Here is a 12,934-nt window from a genome sequence, read left to right on the forward strand (position 1 = left end):
AGAAGCCTGGTACTTGTAGTCTAAAAATGTAAGTATCTCAAAACACAAAAAAAAAAATGAAAAATGAATGTAAACTGCAAAAGTTCTCAGAACATCAACTTACAATCAAATAATTTAGTTAGTTTAGATCCTCATTTTTAAAAAAAGGTTTCACATTACAAGAAACATTTAGTATAACATTCTAATACAACACACAAGTCCAGGCATTTGGAACTCATCCGGTGTGTCTTTGCTTATTTATGTTGAAAGTCACCTTTGGAACCATGTGTCACATTTTTATTTATTGTTAATCTGTACCATGTACACAATGTATTTCACAGCCAATCCTGACTTCTTGGCTGCCTGAGCTGCTGTTGCACATTCCATCACTGTCTGAATCTATTGACCCCTTGTGATAGATGCCTAAAGTGCAGTTCCCAGGAGAGACAAAGCATAGCTTTAAGCAAAGCGTATTTTTGGTGCTGCTGTTCTTATTGTAACACCATGAGAAAAATCGGCAGCCTAGATATTTCCACAAACTGAAAGCAGCGGTACACAATAAACCCCTACACAAATGGCAAAACTGATTTTAAAACCACATTTAAATTTGCACTATGTTCATATGATTTTAGTATGTTGCATTGTGAAATTGTTACCTTCATTAACTGTATTTTGTATGGATTAGATCAATCTGTGCATTTTTGGTCATAGAAATCTGTACATTATTTGAAAAGGCTGAAATGCATTAAATATCAGCACACAATTTGCACCACAACGAAATTGCATATGCTCTGACAAATCGGGTGCAAAATAGCAATAACACTGCGTTATGGGTCAAAACATGGCAGTTTGCCTGAAATTGGTCTTTGCACACTGCATTGTGTTCATAAATTACCCCTTGCATCAGTAAATGTAATCAAATGTTCAAGTATAAAATGTCTCTTCAGTTATATTATCTTTTATATATGAAACATATTAGCCAAATACAGTAAATAGAAACATATTTAATAAAGGGAAATTGGGAAAAATAAGAGTATAATGGGTAATGAAATGTTGACTATTATTTACATTATAAGCACTACAAACGCTTTTGATTACCATGTGACTCTACAACCAAGAGCATTATCAGCGAAGATACAGTGTTGAAATTGAGTTGTGTTAATATGGGCCTATGCATAGATTGTCATCTTTGTTATCTGTTGTTGCATACAGGGGTATATCTGCAGAGGAAGCGGGCCGTGTGGTTGAAAGGGCACACAGGAGTGTAGTTGGCCATGTAAGGCCCTAATTAATGAGCAATTTCAATATATTTACCAATGATTTGGGGGCCAAAATTGAATTTGCTATGGGGGCCCAGTAACATCTAACTACCCACTGTTGGCTTATGAATTTAGGCATTAATCCCCCTGAACATGAGCATTGCTTCACCCGATTTTACTGTAGATGGACTGGGCTCACAATTATCTTTCACAGAAGCCTCCAGAAATAAAGAGGCTTATTAGAGAATAAAGACAATGGACAGATTACATAAATAATTACACATTTTGCTCAAGTATAACCCAACTCAGCTGAAGTTGATCCTGTGTTAGGTGGAAAAAAAGATTGATTTGCAAAAGGGGAATAAAATGCTATCCTTACTCATAAACTGCAATCAGGCTGGATCACATCATTGTACAAGAATAGCTTTGACATTTCTCACAAATCATATAAAACCCTTGAAACTATCTGATCAGACAGAGAATCAATTTATCTGCTCTCACTGTAGATTTGATTTCTCTGACATATGCAACTTCCCCCCTCTTTTAAATGGAAGTACATAGGGAGCAGATACAGCACCATCAACTTATAGATGTAGGAAGACAAAAAACCTTAGGGGTCATTTACTAACGACCTGGATTTGTGGAAGGCCACAAAGGGAATTTGCTGAACAAGACCGCACAAGGTGGGCTTCACTGCATGAATGCGAACATACTAGAAATATGTTTTTCACACACCAAAAAGGGATGTAAAATGCATTAAAGGACAATGACATCTCTGTTTTGTGTATCAAATAAGTGCAGACAAGGGCTAGTGAGGATAAGGGGTTGCTAGGAAGTAACTACATAAATGGCATTTTGAATGAGCCAGGAGTGTCAAACATGCTACGTAACAGCCCTGTAACAGTAGCTGCCTGTTGAATTTCTTTTATTCTTACATCTGTATATGGTCTTCAACAAACTAAACATAGGTTACAAGAAGAAACTCAGGAGATAAAGGGATGCAAATGTGCTGGCACTCTGAACCACTTGATAATTTACTGTACATCTTATGTTATCACCCACTATGTTGTCATAATGACTCATGATATTTAGTATCTAAATAAGAACATTACTGGAATGGTTCATTGTGGGCCGTTTATCACTCACACGGCAGGAAGCAAAGTGCAAAAAAACAGTGAAAAAACAGAAAACAGTGTTTTCTACACTATTTGCAATGGCCTGTGCATAAATGCCTACAGATGCAGTTTCATGCTCTCCAGAATGGAATGCAATATCATGCACATTCTACATAAATGCTGCCTATGCTCATGAGTGGTGCGCAGAGATAGGGATATAGGTGTACCCCCCTCCCCACAGTCATAATAATGATTATTATTTTCTAAATGAATCAGTTGTTTGCTTAGAAGTACACGGTACTGCTCGCAACACTGTGCACCTTGAGAAAACTTTGTGTTTTGCAGTAAAAACAATGTCAGCAATTGGTTTCCTGGCCAGGGGACATATAACTGGAGGCAGGTGACATAACAGTCTTGTGAGGACGCAAGTGACAACACTCATGCCCAGTGGATCTGGCTTTGTGTTGAGATGGTGAGACTATTCCAAACTTTGGCGACTGAGGTTGCTTAATGTCTTTCTGCAAAGGTCCACCATATTTATGTGACTGTTCAACAGGGGACATTTGGTGTTCACTTACAGCCAACAATCAACCTGGGGCTGTGTAATACCCCGCTGCAGGCCCGGACTGGCAATCTGTGGGTTCGGGAAAATGCCCGATGGGCCACTTGCTTTAAAATATAAATGGACCACTCACCTAAAAATGCAAATTAGGTCTGTCTTTAATATGTAAATTAGCCACTCACTTTAGAAATGTAAATGAGCTGTCTGTTAACAGCCAGCCACAGCTAAGCCTATGCCTGCATTTGTTAGTGCTCATGCCAGTACTGGCATATAGGAGGAACCAGGAATTCTGACCAACTTCAGTTAGTAATATTAGAGTTGCTTGCTATATACCCAAACCCTTATGCCTATGATAGGAATGTTGGCAACAGGAGGATCCGTGCTTAGAACAATCACTTTAGCCTGTATATAGAAAACTGTGATATGTACCATTAATTGCATGAGCCAGTCTAGTCTCAAGAATGCCACACTTTTGTCCTGTGACACACATGGGAACTACATAAAACCATGATGACTGTGCTACACAGCTGGGATTAATGAGAAACTGCGGCCCAGTCAAGTGCATTACATATAATCACCTCACCTTGCTTTTAATTTAACCAAGTGACTGCTGTGAAGGACTAAGCATATTATGTTTATCTTAATTAATAAGACTTCAGCTCATAATTCTAACGTTTCAAAAGTACCCTAACCCTTTAGATTGTAAGCTCTTGCGAGCAGGACCCTCCTATTTCTTACTCTGTAATGCTTGTTTATTAAATTATTGCAACACCCCTTTATTTTAAAGTGCTGCTTATATAAATTATAATCACTATGTACAAATGATTGCCTTTTTAATTCCCCCTATTTCAACTGGTCATTTGGTTTTAAAATGTGATGTTGTGTACATGTTCAATTATTTATTGTTCCACAGGCAGAATTATTTATTATCTCACAGGTAATTTAATATTAGTAGGGAGGGTGAAACAAGGGTGGTGCAATATACATGTATATGGGTGTGTTGTATATGTTTATAACACCAAAGGGGAATGAGGTTTGAATATAAAAAAAATGGTCCAAGTGCCACAAATGTGCATCTTTTGATCTTTGTTGTTTTGCAGTGTGTTGTTATCCAGAGGCACCGCCACCCCAATAAACAACTGCGGTTAGGTCTGGACCTGGGATAAAATAGATGTACAATCCATTTAATCCTAAATAGTTGATTGGTTCCCAGACTCTGGTGTTGGGCCAATATGGGGTTATATAAACTTGAAAACATTCCTTTTGTATATTATTGAAACAAAAATACACTGGGGTTATTTTTCAGGGTTGCCATAAAAATCATGAGACCCCCATACTTCTTAGTTAGCAGGTCATGTCTCTCATGTCACATCTCTGAAGGGTGGCAGTATCTTGCTTACTGGTATCAATGCGCATAGAAGCAGATATGGAGACATAACCTGTTTTATATAGAAAAGGGCAGTGATGAATAGAACAGAAAAGCTGAGCTGGGCTATCAGTTACTTAAAGCACTAGCATGGTACTGTGCAACATAAAGTAGTATAAATGTGTAATGTAAAGTTATGGCAGGCAGCACATGGAAATAAAATATACATAACATTAATTGATTTGCACATATTTTATTTGGCCAAAATAATGTTTGTAAATCATGTCAAATAAAAAAAATATTGATAAATGACCCCCAGAACGGAGACCCTAATAAATGTAATGCCATCTGCGTGTTTTATGCCCCCAGGCAACATAGAATAAAGAGCCATCTGCTGTCACAGGAAAATGTTTTTTTTTCAAAATGAATCAGTTAATAGTGCTGCTTCAACAGAATTCTGCACTGAAATCAGTTTTTCAAAAGAGCAAACAGATTTTTGTTTTATATTTAATTTTGAAATCTGACATGCGGCTAGATATATTGTTTGTTTCCAGGTGCCCCCAGTCATGTGACTTTTGCTTTGATAAACTTCAGTCACTCTGCTGCTACACTGCAAGTTAAAGTGATATCCATGCCCCCCCCCCTTAGCAGCTTATCAACAGAACAATGGGAAGGTAACCAGATAACAGCTCCCTGAGACATGCATTGCCCCACTAGGACTTATTCACTTACACTGAGTACGAGAAGCAATAGCTTATCTGAAATCAGTTCCATTGTGAAGTACTGACTCTTTCTGAAAGCGCAGGACCAGGCATAATGAGCTGAGATGGCTGCCTACACGCCATTATTTGCAAATTAAAAACTATAAAAAATAAATAATGAAAATCAAGTGTTCAGATATGAGCAACCCTTTCCCATTAGAAACATTGAACCATCTCCTTCATTTTATTAGGCCCTAGGTTGCACAAAAAAAAGTATTCTTCTTTCTTCCCAGGCACAAGTAGGATCTGGGAAAAAAACAGACTTAAATGATGAACTATTGGGAGCTGAGACTGCAGCAGCAGATAGTGGGATGGTGCTGTCAACATTCAGAGTGTTTTGTTTTTTTTGCTGTTTTTGGTATAAATAATAGTACACAGAGAAAATGAAAATATCTTATTCATGACTAAATATTGGGAGCTGAGGCTCTGGTGGCAGCAACCATTAATGGCAACCAGACAACCACCACAAAGAAAAGTCATTTTTTTCCTGACAAAAGTAGGAGCTGCGAGGGGAAAAATGTTGAAGAAACTTGATAGTGTAGGAAGCATCCCCAAGACAGGAATCAGGGGAACCCAAACTTTGTATAAAACAATAAATCTTTATTGATCCGTATTTAAACACAAGTTGAGCAGGCAGGGGAACTAGCTTTACGCGTTTTGTGATTGAATGTAACTTCATCAGAGGGGAAAAATGTTAAATTGTTGGCAGTGGATTATAATCTTTCTACACTGAAGTACATCAACCTAGTGCACACATCACCAAGAAAGTGAGATAGCCCCTCCTCCAAGGACAGGAAAAAACCTTTAAATACACCTTCCCTCCCCCACATCCCTCAGTGCTTATTAACAAGATCAAGACACCAAGGGCTGCTACATCAACAAACAGAAATTTATCAGGGAGGGAATTATGTGCTGCCTAAGGGGACCTGAAGGAACTGCAATTTCCAGGTAAGAAATTCTAGCTTTCCTTCAAGTCCCCAGGCAGCACACTACAAGAGATATTGAAAAGATATTTAGGGAGGGCCTCATAAATGAGCAGTGATTTTAATCAGAGACCTACCAGCAAGCTCTGTCTGCTTAAGCCATCTTGAAAATGTAGGTTTGGATGCTACCAAACCCTTGGACTGACCTTAGGCGTAAAAGAAGTAGGAAACTTCAGCAACTCTCTTATCCGGAAAGAACTGAAGATAAGGTTCCTCAATAGATAGACTTTACAATTCACCCACTCTGCCGAAGTGAGTTCCACCAACATAACTGTTCTGAGAGTAATCAGCTTAATTAGAATTAGAAAGTGGTTCAAATGGATCTTCCAACAAGGATGTAAAGAGTAAATTCAGATCCCAAGGAGGACAGATATCTCTCACTGTAAGTCGAAGCTTGTTAGTTGATTTAATGAAGCATCTGACCAATCTGTTTTCACTTAGAGAAAACCCTCTCATTGCTCCAACAGCTGCTGCCTGAACTCTAAGAATAGTGGGTCTAAGTCCATGTGACACCATCGGTCCAAAAATTCCAATTTTTGTGGAAGGTAGCTGAAAAATGGTCAATGGATCAGAATCACCCCAAGGAAAATCTTCTTCAAATTCTAGGATAACTGTAAGGGGAATACCTGTGCGGTGGGGTCGACCGCCGCGCCATCGGCGGTCTCTAGGGCACGTGCGGCACGCCTGCGCGCCTCTTAAAGGCGCAGGCACGCTGGCGTGTTTGCGCCAGCATGTTTTGCCGCACGTTTGTCATTTTGAATACTATTTAAGGGCCATTCTGTGTACAGCCCTTTGCCAGTGATAGAACTTGTTCTAGTGGTTTTCCTGAGCCTTGTGCGTCTGTCTTGTAAATTCTGATCTGTTTATCCGTGTTTGACCCTGCCTGTTCCTGACTACTCTCCAATCTGTATCCTGACCCTTGCCTGCCTACGACAACTCTCCTGCTTAACCCCTTGATTGACTACCCGGTTTTGACCCTTGCCTGCCTGACGATTCTGATATCCGCCTGCCTCGACCCAGCCTGTCTGACCATCCGCTTGCCTAATCCTCTTGTACTGTGACCTTCGGCCCAAAAGACTCTGCTTCCAGCCGTGCCCCTTTGCCAGCCAGAACATCTCGCCTTGTACCCCTCGTTAAGTCCAGGTGGCACCCAAGTAAGCTGAGGGCTCCTCCCGAAGCCCAATGGTGGTCACACTACTGGTGAAGCCGAGCCGAGACCAGGGTGCTTGGCACTTGTTCTGGTATTGGGTGCCGGCCGTGACAATAACGTTTTGAAGTCCCTGATGTCTATAACTTCTGGTGATAAAACTTGTTGAGTCAATAACTGCAATTCAGGATCCAGGCTGAGAGGGAAAATCTGCTGAGATCTGTGAAATAAATGGGACCCTGATGAAGAAGAGTCCTGCTGGACCCTAAGCATATTGACCTTTTCTCTGCCACGTGTCTTAGGCAAGAATGCATGCTCCTCTGGGCCAGTAAAGCACTATCATTATGACCCTGGCTCTGTCCAGCCTGATGTTTTGTAACCCCCTGGTTACCATTGTTTACTTTAGCCTTCTCAATTGTCGCCATCAGATCTAATGATGGAATGCCGAAAGTCTGCGGAGAAACTCTGACTCACTGAGAGACTATTCTCCTGGCAGGACTTGTTTTCGAATCCTGGCTGTTGTTGACTGAGCCTTGATGTATACCGCTTGCAGTGCCTGTGGATGATTTCTGCCTCACGCATAATTGATACATCTGCCATTTTAATGCTGCGAGTACCCCCTCTTCTGTTTACATGAGACATCTGTGATGTTGTCAGACTGGACTTTCCATGCCGCTCCCTTCATCTGGTGAGCCATTGCTCTGAGAGCTCTCCAAATAGCCAGATGCTCCTGGTGACTGGAGGAGAGTGCGGCTTCTTTCTGTGACCAAGTACCGTGCCAGGTACCCTGCTCCAGAGTTGCTTCCCACCAGGGTCGGACTGGGGGGCCCGGGGCCCACCGGGACTTGCTGTCCCGGGCCCCCCTCCGGTCCCCCTGGCCCCCCAAACGTGACAGTGCACAAGAACACAAGAAGCCGCACATGCGCACAAGAAGCAGCACAGTGCGCATGCGAACACGGAGCTGCACGGCAATGCGCCGCAAATTGTTTTGGTTTTTTTTGGACCAGGAGATAGGGGGTCAGCCCGGCGGGGGCCCATGAGGGTTGGACTGGCTTCCCACCCCTGCCTGCTGGCATTCGTGGAAAGGATTAACCAGGAAGCTCCCTGGAATCTGCTCACGTGCTGAGGTATTGTCACAGGGTTGTCCAGAGAGCTCTCTGAACTGTCCCAGACTCTCAGGTTGGCTAGACTTTAATTGCAGCTCCCTTCATCCAGTGAGCCGTTGCTCTGAGGGCTCTCCAAATAGCCAGATACTACTGGTGATTGGAGGAGAGTGCTGCTTCTTGCTGTGACCAAGTACCTTGCCAGGTACCCTACTCAAGAGCTTCTCTCCAACCCTGCCAGCTGGCATTCATGGAAAGGACCAGCCAGTGGATTAACCAGGGAGCTCCCTGGGATCTGTCCACATGCTGAGGTATTGGTATAGGGTTGTCGAGAGTGCTCCCTGAACTGTTGCAGACTCTCAGGATGACTGGACTTTAATTGCATCTCTCTCTTCATCCGATGAGCCATTGCTCTGAGAGCTCTCTAAATAGCAGGAGAGTGCTGCTTCTTGCTGTGACCAAGTACCTTGGCAGACACCTTCTCTCCAACCCTGCCTGCTGACATTCGTGACAAGGACTTCCCTGGAATCTGTCCACATGTTGAAGTATTGTTATAGGGTTATCCTGAAAGCTCACTGAACCATCTTAGACTGTCATGGTTGTCCTCTGGAGAGGTCTCATGTGAGCTCTGGCCCACAGAACAGCCTCTATTACGATGTCATGCTCTCCAGAGCAGAAATAGCTTTCCTGATCAACTCGCCTCTGCTGAGAGAGGTTCAACAGGGTTCTTCAGATTGACAATCTTCAGTGAAGGAAGATGTGTGAGACCTTGGGCTGAGTCCAAAAGAACTAACAGTTTCTGTTGCATAGGAACAAGATCTGATTTTCTTTCATTGAAGCAGAAGGACACGAGAGTAGGCTTCATTAGCCAATCATCCAGATACAGAACAATCCCCAGCCAATCTACATCCACCAGAGATTTGGTGAAGATTCAAGGATACAGCAACAGGACGAAAGCAGGGCCACAAACCGACATATTCTGGACCTATCCTTGACTGCAACTCTTAGCAGATGCTGATGAACCCACCAGATGTGGAAATGGAGATAGGCGTCTTGCCACCGAGAGTAGTCGCCTAACTTGAAAACTGATATTGCTGATCTCACTCCATTTATCTTATCCTTTAAACTATTAAAGAAGTCAGATTGATCACCATCCAAAATCCGCCTGACCGATTGGGTCTCCAAAACTAAGAGCAACTCTTCTCCCTATTCCTTTGGATGAACTGGAACTAAAATTGGGAAGAAAAACTCTCTGCTTCCTTCTTGAACCTGTTCTCTTCACAAAGTCCCTGGGAAGTCTGGTACAAAGAAATCAAGGATTGGGACTTGAGGCTAACAATCTTATTCTGAGTATTTGACCCAAGTAATAGCATATTGAGGGTGTTAGTATGGATGGTGATGACAGTGCCAGGCCATGCTGTATGGGCACCCCAAACAACTCTGCCTCCAACATCAGGTGTGTGCTAATGTGCGTTATAGATGACGCGCCGGGAAACACTTGCCGGATATGGGGTAGGCTGCGTATGAGGCACTTGCCTGGCTCCCCCAAGCTTTGCACCCTAGGCACGTGCCTCTTATGTCCACCCCTAGTCCCGGCCCTGGGTGACGACTTTCTTTCTCAATATTTTTTATTGATGTGTCAACAAGAAAATACAGTACAAAGTTCACAAGACATAGGTAATATCGTATCACAATTTCACTTGTAACAATCTCGTGACACAATTTTTGGGTGACGACTTTCAGCTGACTTGAAGCTGATGAGAGGAATATGAAGCACAAGTATAAGGCACCTGAACATTTGTTAAATAAGGATAAAGTGCCACATTAGATGTCTGGACTATCTAATTGTGCAACCCATTGATAGAACTGTGTGGATAAGCAGGTCACAGAGAATATGCTAAACTGGTTGCCATTCAGCCACACAGCAGAAAACCCTCTCTAACATGTGTATAAGCAATTTGCTGTGCATTAAATATATTCCCCCTCCCATAGGAGCGAGAACTTATCAGTCTGGGCTTATAGAAGGGCATTACAGCCCTGACCCCTCTGACCATAGTGAAAAGAGGCCTGTTATGTGTCTGATTTAGATGTTGGCAGAAATATTTCTCATGTTACCTTGGCCTGTTTTATTAACTATTACAGGCCTGTATCATGACACCAAATATATGATGTGATCTAAGGGGAAACGAGCATAAAAGGATGTTAAGAACTTAATCACCCCGTGAGGCGTGTAGTCTAAGCCAACACCTCCATATGTTGCCCAATTAATCTTCACTCCAGAACTGCACTGAATATGAGCGCTACTGATTTAATTAATAATCATTTCCCCACATGAACAATCGTTGGGGGATATTTTGCAATTGTGCGGGCACCTTTCTAAGTTCTAACACATACTATTTAACTATAACTCACAACTCGTGTTTGAAGCAGTTTATATTACACATAAGCATGGAAGAAGGTTCCTTTACTGCATGTTGTTGACTTATAACTCAGAAAGGAGAGTAATGTGGCAACCTGCTTGGAGCTGAACCAGGAACCAAGTGTTCTGTGCTGTTAGCATTGACACTTAAATTATGTGAAAGATAATGGCTGCATAGCAGGAACTTAATCATAATAAGATATAAGGAAGAACTCATTTGAAGAGATTTTGGGAACACTGTGTTGGTTTTAATGAAGATTACATATTAGGATGATACATATTACATATATATTTTGCACAATAAGGGACACAATACAACGATTCCAACTTGTAGATCAACTAGACTGTGTTGGTATTAGTGTGCCCCCACAATACACCTGTTCCATATTTAAACATCCTGCAAGTCTATATAATGTATAATCCACTGGGAGCACAAAGACCCCCCCCCCCAGTAACCAGGACCTGAGGCTCTGCCTGTCTAGCTCGCGGCTGCGAGTGTGACAGCATGCTCTCACAGAGATCAGGACTCCAGAGACCTGCAGCTGCAAGCCCCCCATGACATCACAGACATCCTCCTAACCCTGCTAGGCAGAAGTACCTACCTGCATTTTTCCAGGCACCTCGTCCTTGGAGGACTGGAAAAAACACTGAGGGATGTGGAGGAGGGAAAGCGTATTTAAAGGTTTTTTTCCTGTCCTTGGAAGAGGGTCTCTCTCTCTCTTGTAGTGTGCTGCCTGGGGACTTAAAGGAATTATATTTACACATGTAGGCATAGCTTCACTGTGTCCTTTCTCTGGCTATGTGCATAAGGTTGTTTTGCTGCTAAAACTCTGCCTGCACTTTGAATTTTAGTGCAGTTTCCCCAGGTATGTCCATATAAATCTCATGCATACCTCCCAACATTTTAGAATAAGAAAGAGGGACAAAAATTTTTAAAGCAGAAGCATTGCTGGCTCTCAGCATTTAATGGCACATTGTGGGGCCAGCTCTTCATGACAGACACCCTCTACCCCCACCAATAACCCTGCTCAGTAAGTGCTCCTCTAATTACATTAAAAAATTATAAATTACACTAACTCAGTTATGATTAAACTTTAAATAGTGTTTATAAATATCATAACAGTTTATTTTTTTTTAACTTTAACATAAGGTGTTTAATGCAATGTCTTCAATCAGTCAATAATAAAAATATCATCTGCTTCTCTGGCAGTCTCAGCTACAGATTCCTTAGACAGGTTGGCTGGTGTTTTTTGCTTTTTAGATCCACCTGTAGACTTTTCTCTGTGGACACTTGTTTGTTTCTTGCTAAACTGAAGTTTAGCTTGCCTAATTACTCTCTATTTTCTACGTATTTTTCACCTTCTAAAGCAGCTCGGGGGGGGGCATCACTGGCCTCTAAACTGTTCTACGTTGATACATTTAGTTGGTACATTTCTTATCTTTGTCCCTGCTGGGCAGAATCACAGGGTGGCTGTTTCACAGGGTGGCTGTTATAATTGATACAATAGTTGCGAATACTTGCTGCTATCAACTAAATGTTTCAAAGTTCAGAGTCTGCACCTAAATTTCTGAAGACTAACTTAGATTTTGGAAAAACTGTAAAAAAAAAAAAAAAAGTTTATTTCTGCTAAACAACCTGAAAACAATTGAACTGAAAAAAAAAATTGTGAACCACCCCTTTAAATATCTGATGTTGATAAAAACAATATCCACTTTAAAGCAATGCAAACTTCTGCTGAAAGGAAAGACAGCACATTTACTGCAGGGCATCTTTAACAATGACAAAACAACAACACAGATGTTTAAAGTTTTGGAACAACACTGTTTGAAGTACTTATGTTACTATCCCATGAAAGGCAGGCACTTCCTCCCATATGTATAAATACAAGTATACAGAGAAGGAATGTTCTGGGCACACCATAAGCTATATCCTCATACTGTACTGTCTAATGGAATCAATATGGCAGCTCCTTCCCATATGTATAAATACAAATATACAGAGAAGGAATGTTCTGGGCACACATTAATCTTTACCCTCATATTGTACTGTCTAAGGGTAACAATATGGCACCTCCTCTCATATGTATAAATATACAGAGAAGGAATGTTCTGGGCAGACAATAAGCTATCAAGCATATCAAGCAATTAGTTACACCACAGCTGTATCAGGGTTAGTTTAGATCCCTAACACTATCCATTAATTGAGCTTCACTGCCCAGAACAAGGTCAGCAGACAGTTA

At 41.6% G+C, this 12,934-nt stretch overlaps 1 protein-coding gene across 1 annotated transcript in view; it reads left to right on the forward strand.

The window, feature by feature from the left end:
• The window catches only part of spata7.L (spermatogenesis associated 7 L homeolog), a 50,808-nt gene that overhangs the window by 16,989 nt on the left and 20,885 nt on the right, over positions 1-12,934 (forward strand). The window lies entirely within an intron of this gene.

The sequence above is a fragment of the Xenopus laevis genome, chromosome 8L, assembly GCF_017654675.1.
Source record: "Xenopus laevis strain J_2021 chromosome 8L, Xenopus_laevis_v10.1, whole genome shotgun sequence".
Taxonomy (NCBI): domain Eukaryota; kingdom Metazoa; phylum Chordata; class Amphibia; order Anura; family Pipidae; genus Xenopus; species Xenopus laevis.